General features: G+C 42.0%; 1 protein-coding gene across 1 annotated transcript in view; it reads right to left on the reverse strand.

The window, feature by feature from the left end:
• The window catches only part of LOC125038602, a 477,643-nt gene that overhangs the window by 148,678 nt on the left and 321,465 nt on the right, over positions 1 to 7,500 (reverse strand). The window lies entirely within an intron of this gene.

Here is a 7,500-nt window from a genome sequence, read left to right on the forward strand (position 1 = left end):
AAGAAATATGGGATGAGAGGAAAAGAAGAGGAGAAGGAGGAGAGAAGATGAAGGAGGGAAAGTGTAAGGGGAGAAGAGGAAGGAATAGAAGGAATTGTGAATAGTTTACGGGGTTGGAATATTAAAAGGAGAAAGAGAAAGGATAAAGAAGGGGAGAGGGAGGAGAGATGAAGTGATAAGAGCGGAAGAGAGGGGAAGGATGGGATAAGTAAAAGGATAAAAAGAAGAGGAAGGGAAGAGAGACAGGAGGAAGGGATAAGCGAAAGGGAAAAGAAGAAGAAGAGAACAGGGAAAGGGATGATAAAAGAGAAAAAAAGAGAAGAAAAGAGGAGGAAGCAAACTAGGGAAAAGGAGCGTGAGTGATAGAGGAAGGATCAGAGAAAGTGTGGAGAGAGAAGAGAGAAGAAAAAGAGGGAAGAGAAGGTAAATGAAACTAAAAATGAGAAATGGAAACAGGAAACACGAGACAGGGTAAGAAGAAAAGAGAGGAAGAAGCCAGAAATAGAGAATGAGCAGGAGGAGGAAAAGTGAAGGGAAAAAAAAGTAGAAATGGAAAGGAAAAAAGAGGAAAGGATGTGAGAATAAAAGGAAACAAGGGAGAGGAACGGAACGGGAAAGGAAAAACCCGGAAGCGGGATAGAACGAGAGAGAGAGGAAAAGAGAAAGAAGAAAGACAAAATGAACAAGAGCGAAAGGATAATGGAAAGAAGAAAGAAGTGAGAAACAGACGAAGCAGGAAGGGGAAGAAAAGGGAATGGAAGGAAGTAGGGAGACAAAAATCACGATGCTAGTACTAATAACAACGAAAATGATAACAGCGATAACCATAACGGAACAAATGAACACCTACTTAACTTAATTTAACTTAACTACTTAATAATTTACTCCAACCAAAACCACTTAAGTAAACCAAAGTCCCTCCTAATCGTAGATATCTCTTTCGCTTTTACTTACTATTTATCTATTTTTATACTAGCATCACCACTTCTTTTTTATACTTTTTATTTATCTGTTTATACTATCATCATTACTTCTTTTAAAGTAAATTCAAGAAATTCCGTCTCTGATTGAGTTGATGATCCAAGTCGTTCAGATGTCTGCGAGACCCTGTTACAGAAATTGTCTTTGTCTCCTTCTCATTCCTTCGTCGTTGCTTTGTCTCCTCATTCCTTCGCCGTTGCTTTGTCTCCTTCTCCTTCCTTCGTCGTTGCTCTGTCTCCTTTTCCCTCCTCCATTTTCTTAAAGAAGAGGAATTTGGAAGAAAAGCGATACTGACAGAAGCGGGTGCTTTACGATCAGATGGAGAAAGAGAAGATTTAAGAACCGAAACGACAGTGATATTAGCAATAAGAAGAATGATAAGGATAATAATAGTAAAGAATATAGAAAAGAAAGAAGAAGGAGAAGAAAAGAAAAGGAAAGGAATAAAGAAAACGGCGACCAAAATCTCCTCCTTTTAGCCAAGCAAGATGGCGGACGAGGAAGAGAGGGAGAGAGGAGAGGATCTCGTATAATATTTACAACCCTGCCTCGAGGCCCGTGATGCTGGACGAGACAAGGGGAGAGGAGGAGGAAGAGGAAAGGGAAGAATGATAATGAAAATGAGAGGAAGAAGGAGAAGAAGAGGCGGAGGAGGAGGAGGAAGAGAAAAGGGCGAAGAGGAAGAAGAGGATGAGAATGAGGAGGAATAGGAGGATTAGGAGGAGGAGGAGGAGGAAGAGAAGGAAATGGAGAAAAAGGAGGAAGTGAAGAAGAAGGAATGGGGGAAAAGGAAGACGAATAAGGAATAAGAGAAGAAGGAGAAGAAGGAATAGCAGATGAAGCAGAAGGAGGAATAGGAGACGAAGAAGAAGAAGAAATAGGAAAAGAAGAAGAAAGAATAGGAGAATAATAATAATAAGGAGTAGGAGGAATAGGGGATAGTAGAAGGAGGATGAGGATGAGGAGAAGGAGGGGGAAGAAGGATGAGGAGGAGGAGAAGGAGGAGGAGGAGGAGGGGGTAGAAGGAGGAAGTAAAGAAGGGAGAAGAGAGGCAGGAGCGACGCCTGTTGCTCAAAAACCTTTTCCTACAAGACTTTTGTGGTTCTTGGACACGCTAAGACACAGCTTGAGTGAAGAAGGAGTTAGGATGTGACATGCAGGGTTAGAAGATGGAAGAGGAGAAAGACAAAGAGAGAGAGGAAAGGAGAGAAGGGGAGGGAAGGAAGAAGAAGGGAGAGGGAGAAAGAGAGAGAGGAGAGAAGAGAAGGGGAGGGAAGGATTAGAAATAAGAGAAAGACGAAAGTAGAGACGTGGAGAGAAGGGTAAGGAATGAGAGAGGGAGAGTGAAGGAAGGGAAGGAGAGGAAAGGAAGAGGGGGGAAGAGAGAAAGAGAGAGAGAGAGAGAGAGAGAGAGAGAGAGAGAGAGAGAGAGAGAGAGAGAGAGAGAGAGAGAGAGAGAGAGAGAGAGAGAAAGAGAGAAAGAAGAGAAGGGGAGGGAAGGATAAGGAATGAGAGAGAGAGAGAGAGAGATAGAGAGAGAAAGAGAGAGAAGAGAGTGGCAATACAGACATTCAGTCACACGTGCATAGAGAGAAAGAGAGAAGGGGAGGAGAGAGAGAGAGAGAGAGAGAGAGAGAGAGAGAGAGAGAGAGAGAGAGAGAGAGAGAGCGAGAGAGAGCGAGAGAGAGCGAGAGAGAGCGAGAGAGAGAGAGAGAGAGAGAGAGAGAGAGAGAGAGAGAGAGAGAGAGAGAGAGAGAGAGAGAGAGAGAGAGAGAGAGAGGAGAGAGAGAGAAATGCAGTTAACCCTCTCCCTGCCGATCCTGTGACCGGGGCGAGGGAGCGGGAGTGACTGTGAGGCTGAAACGAACTCCTCTCGATCGGCTATCCAGCTTGCTCCCGAAGTGATATGGAATTTTGCAACTTGCAACGGAGACCATGTCCGAGGCCTGTAGCTTGTATCGGAAGCAACACAGAACTTGGAAATCGCATCCTAAATAGTGCCACAAATGAATTCCACAACTTGCATCAAAGACAACATGAGGCTTACAACTTGCATTGGAAGCAGTGTGTAGCTTGAATCTGAATCCATAACGAAAACATGCAACATGCACTGAAAGCAACATGGAGCTCACAACATTTATTGAAAGCAACATGGAGCTTGCGTCTTGCATCCGAAGCAACAACGGAAGCTTGCAACTTGCAACTAGCGACGTGGGGCCGCCGTGATGACTCATATTGTGTGTGGAGAGACGAGGGCTGATTGGGTACTAAAGATTTTCTGTCAAGACGAAACGACCGAGATGCTGTAAACATCAATTGGGAAGGTCGGTTGGGAGAGGAAGATACGGGGGTGGGTGGGGGGGGTGGGGGTGGGGAGAGAGAGGGAAAGAGGGGGAGAGGGAGAGAGGAAGATACGGGGGTGGGAGGGAGGGAGGGAGAGAGGGAGGGAGGGAGAGAGGGAGAGAGAGAGAGAGAGAGAGAGAGAGAGAGAGAGAGAGAGAGAGAGAGAGAGAGAGAGAGAGAGAGAGAGAGAGAGAAGAGAGAGACGGATAGAAAAAAGAGATAATAAAAAAAAGATGTAGCGAATGGCAAAGACAAAAAAAAAAAAAAAAAAAAAAGATAAGAAAAAGAAAAACGAATGAAACAGACAAGGAAAGAGGGAAGAAGAGAAGGGGAGGAGAAAACCGCGCCACCTTTAGCTCAATCGATAACCTATCTAATAATGAATGAACAGGTACAAATTTGCCAGGCACTACAAGTATATATTTTTCATCATTTTTTTTGCCCCTACGCAATTAATACCAGAGCTGAATCTTTGACTTCAGCTTGAATATTTTAAGTTAGGTTTGCCTAAGTTTTGATTTGATTAGACTAGCTTTGGGTTAGCTCAAATTTAGTTAGGTTTATCTTATGGTAAAGTAAGGTAAGCTAAGGTTAGGTTAGGTTAAGTTAGGTTTAACTATAATTCGTTATTTAGTCAGCTGAGGATAAACTAGACAAGCGTAAGTTATCTTAGGATACATTACACGTACGTTAAGTAAGTTTAAGGTGGGTTGACTAATCTGTCTAAGCTGAGGGTGGCCTGGTTTTATAAATATTGATATATTTCTTTTTAATATAAAGCCAAACCCGAGAGCAACAAAGCGAAAGAGATATACACAATCTTAGTTAAGAATCTAGAGAGAGAGAGAGAGAGAGAGAGAGAGAGAGAGAGAGAGAGAGAGAGAGAGAGAGAGAGAGAGAGAGAGAGAGAGAGAGAGAGAGAGAGAGGGGGGGGGGGAGAGTGTAGATAGATTATTAAGACAGATTTTAGATAGGTAGATGGATATTTAAATAGAGACAGAAAGACAGAAAGAAGGAAATAATAAAAAAAAGGGAGATAGACGAAGGGAGGAAGGAAAAGAGAAAGAGAGAAAGAGACAAAAGGAGACAAGTATAGTGAAAGAACTAACCAGAAACAGAAACGCAGTCCCAAAAAAAGAACAAAAAAACATCCAAGCGATCGAGTGACAAAAAAAAAAAAAAAAAAAAAAAAAAAATCCGCTATCGGCATACCTGCACCTGGTATACCATCGCTCGTTCAATATCGAACGCAGCCCTTAAAGAGTTCTCAAAGGGCACTATCGATCGAGGGTCAGCAGCAGCAGCAGCATCGTGCGTTCCTTCCGCCGCGGCCGCCCGACATGGTGGCGTAGCGCAATGGGCGGTGGGAGTTGGTAAGTGCGTCTTTCCTAAAGCGTTTTTAGGCTTTGTCTGATTTGCTTTTGTGTGTGTTTGTTTCTGTCTGTTTTTTTTTGGGTGTTTGTTTCTGTCTAGTTTTTTGTTGTGTCATTTTTATGTATTTCGTTTTTTTGTTTTGTAATTTTTCGTATTTCGGGTTTTTTTGTTTTGTAATTTTTCGTATTTCGTTTTTTTGTTTTGAATTTTTTTCGGTCTTGTATAAACGTGTTTTTGTGGTTTATCTTATCTACTTTTTCTTTTTTGTTTCTTATTTACTTATTCTTTTATTTCCGACAAGGTTTTTTGTTGTCTAATTTTTCGTATTTCGTTTCTTTTTTTTTTTTTTTTTTTTTTTCTTTTCATTTTACGAATCGTTTTTTTTTGGCATCTTTATGTCGTCTGGTGAGGTTTGGTTTTTTTCCTTTTTGTTTTTTCATGACGAGGAGAAATATATCTATGATATATATCTATTAATCTATTCATCGATCTGTTTACCTATCCTTCGATATAGCTTTGAAAAAACAACAAAAATGCTTGAGATAGAAAATCGAATCTCAGGCTTTTTCATAACCATTATGGGCAATTATTTTATATCAAGAAACTGTTCAGTTAGCTGATGATTTGGCAGCTGGAGAGAGAGAGAGAGAGAGAGAGAGAGAGAGAGAGAGAGAGAGAGAGAGAGAGAGAGAGAGAGAGAGAGAGAGAGAGAGAAAGGGCGAGAGAGAGAGAAAGGGCGAGAGAGAGAGAGAGAGAGAGAGAGAGAGAGAGAGAGAGAGAGAGAGAGAGAGAGAGAGAGAGAGAGAGAGAGAGAGAGAGAAAGAGAGAGAGGGAGAGAAAGAGAGAGAGAGAGAGAGAATTGTAGAGAGAAGGAGAAGGAGAGAAGGAGAGAAGGAGAGAAGGAAAGAGAGAGAGAGAGAGGGGGGGGGGGGCTATGATATATAAACAGGCAGCTGGACAGGTGGATCGATAGATAGATTGATAGTCAAATAAAAAGATGAATAGATTAATAAACATATTCTACATGGACTGACAGACAGACAGATAAAAACACAGATATTAAGATAGACAGATGGATAGACTGGCAGAGACAGGAAGATAAACAAATAGACAAATATAGTGAAATAGAGAGAAAATATAGAGAAAGGGTTACCTATTTTCACCTGCTCTTTTACCTGGACATTATGCGATGGTTAACCTGACAGAGACCTTATAAATTGGGTTATTCTAGGTCAGACAACCTCACTTTGAAAGATGGAGTCTATACTCTCTCTCTCTCTCTCTCTCTCTCTCTCTCTCTCTCTCTCTCTCTCTCTCTCTCTCCCCCCCCCCTCTCTCACATACTGATGTTTGAGCAAATACGTATATACTCATATATGATACAGTTTAGTATAAAGATTTCAAAAAGTATTGCTGATAACCCTCGCAACTTACTACAATGTGTTACAATTAAGCCTGTTCATTGCTAATGAAGCTCTTAGAATGTACCGCAACAATTGCTTCATCAGTATGGTAGAATAACTTATTGCTTCATTTATCATTTTGTTATTTTCACTGTTTTCATATACTTTATGTACCTTATTTATGCTGAAACTAGTTTAACTTTGTTCAGCATTCTGTCTTCGAAATTATATATGACTTTCAACTTATTCTTTACGTGCAGCTAATTGCCAAAACTGACCCGCTGAACCTAATCTGAATGACTAACCTCTTCCTGTAAAGAGGGTAATGAATGAGAATAACTTCACCGAAAGATATGTAATTCAAGCACGAAATGCAACTGAAGTTTTGTTTTTATATATCTCCACTAAAAAATATGTATTATGAAATTCCGATGAAGAACAAAACGAAACGCGTGAATTCCATATCTTGCTTCGTGAAATCATTCATCTTCATTCATACCTCCCCCCCCCCCTCCCATTTTATCGCGATGATCCCTATTCACCTTTCCCTTCCGTAAATATCGGATTAAAGTGATTTCCTCATCAGCTTTCCCCCGCGCGCGAGTTCAACCTCCCTGGAGGAACCGCCCTCCCCCCCTCCCCCCTCCCCCCTCCTCCCCCTCGTCTTCCTCATTATTCGAACAACACGTGCTCTGTTTGTTTAGCTCCCTTTTGGCTGAGGTTCCGGGGTTCTATACCCACGCGGAGCTCTCCACACCATGTTGGAGAATATTCACGTTCCTTCTCTTCCTTGCAGTCGTCGATAACAAAGGCAAACAGCCTTGGATTCACCACGCAGGAATGAAATCACTACATGCATCCTTTTGTTTACATAACCCTGGTAAAACACGTGTATATGTGCATGCGCAGGGATGGAAGATAGAGAGAGAGAGAGAAAGAGAGAGAGAGAGAGAGAGAGAGAGAGAGAGAGAGAGAGAGAGAGAGAGAGAGAGAGAGAGAGAGAGAGAGAATGATAATCACAGGAATACAACCGGACAGAGAACACATAAAAAAAAAAAAACTTTCATAATTATTTCTTGCATCCTATTATCCCTATCATTATTTCCACCATAAGAAGCATTCCCTATAACTCCCACCGGCGTCATTTTCAAAAGCCCTGCCCGTCTTCTAGCTGTTGACGACCTGTCTGCAACCCGTCTACGACCTGTCCACTTCTGTCTTTACGCTGCCTACCATGTAACTTATGTTGACAAGGAGACTGCTCATATGCGGCGCTGAGACCGTGCTTCGCTGGCCAAGGTCATCAGGCTGTCAAGATAACGTAAATTGATAACCGCAAGTTAAGATAGCGCAACGCAGTGCCGCCTCCTCAGTGCTACGCCACCGCCTTGCCTGACAC

The sequence above is a fragment of the Penaeus chinensis genome, chromosome 25 (assembly GCF_019202785.1).
Source record: "Penaeus chinensis breed Huanghai No. 1 chromosome 25, ASM1920278v2, whole genome shotgun sequence".
Classification (NCBI taxonomy): domain Eukaryota; kingdom Metazoa; phylum Arthropoda; class Malacostraca; order Decapoda; family Penaeidae; genus Penaeus; species Penaeus chinensis.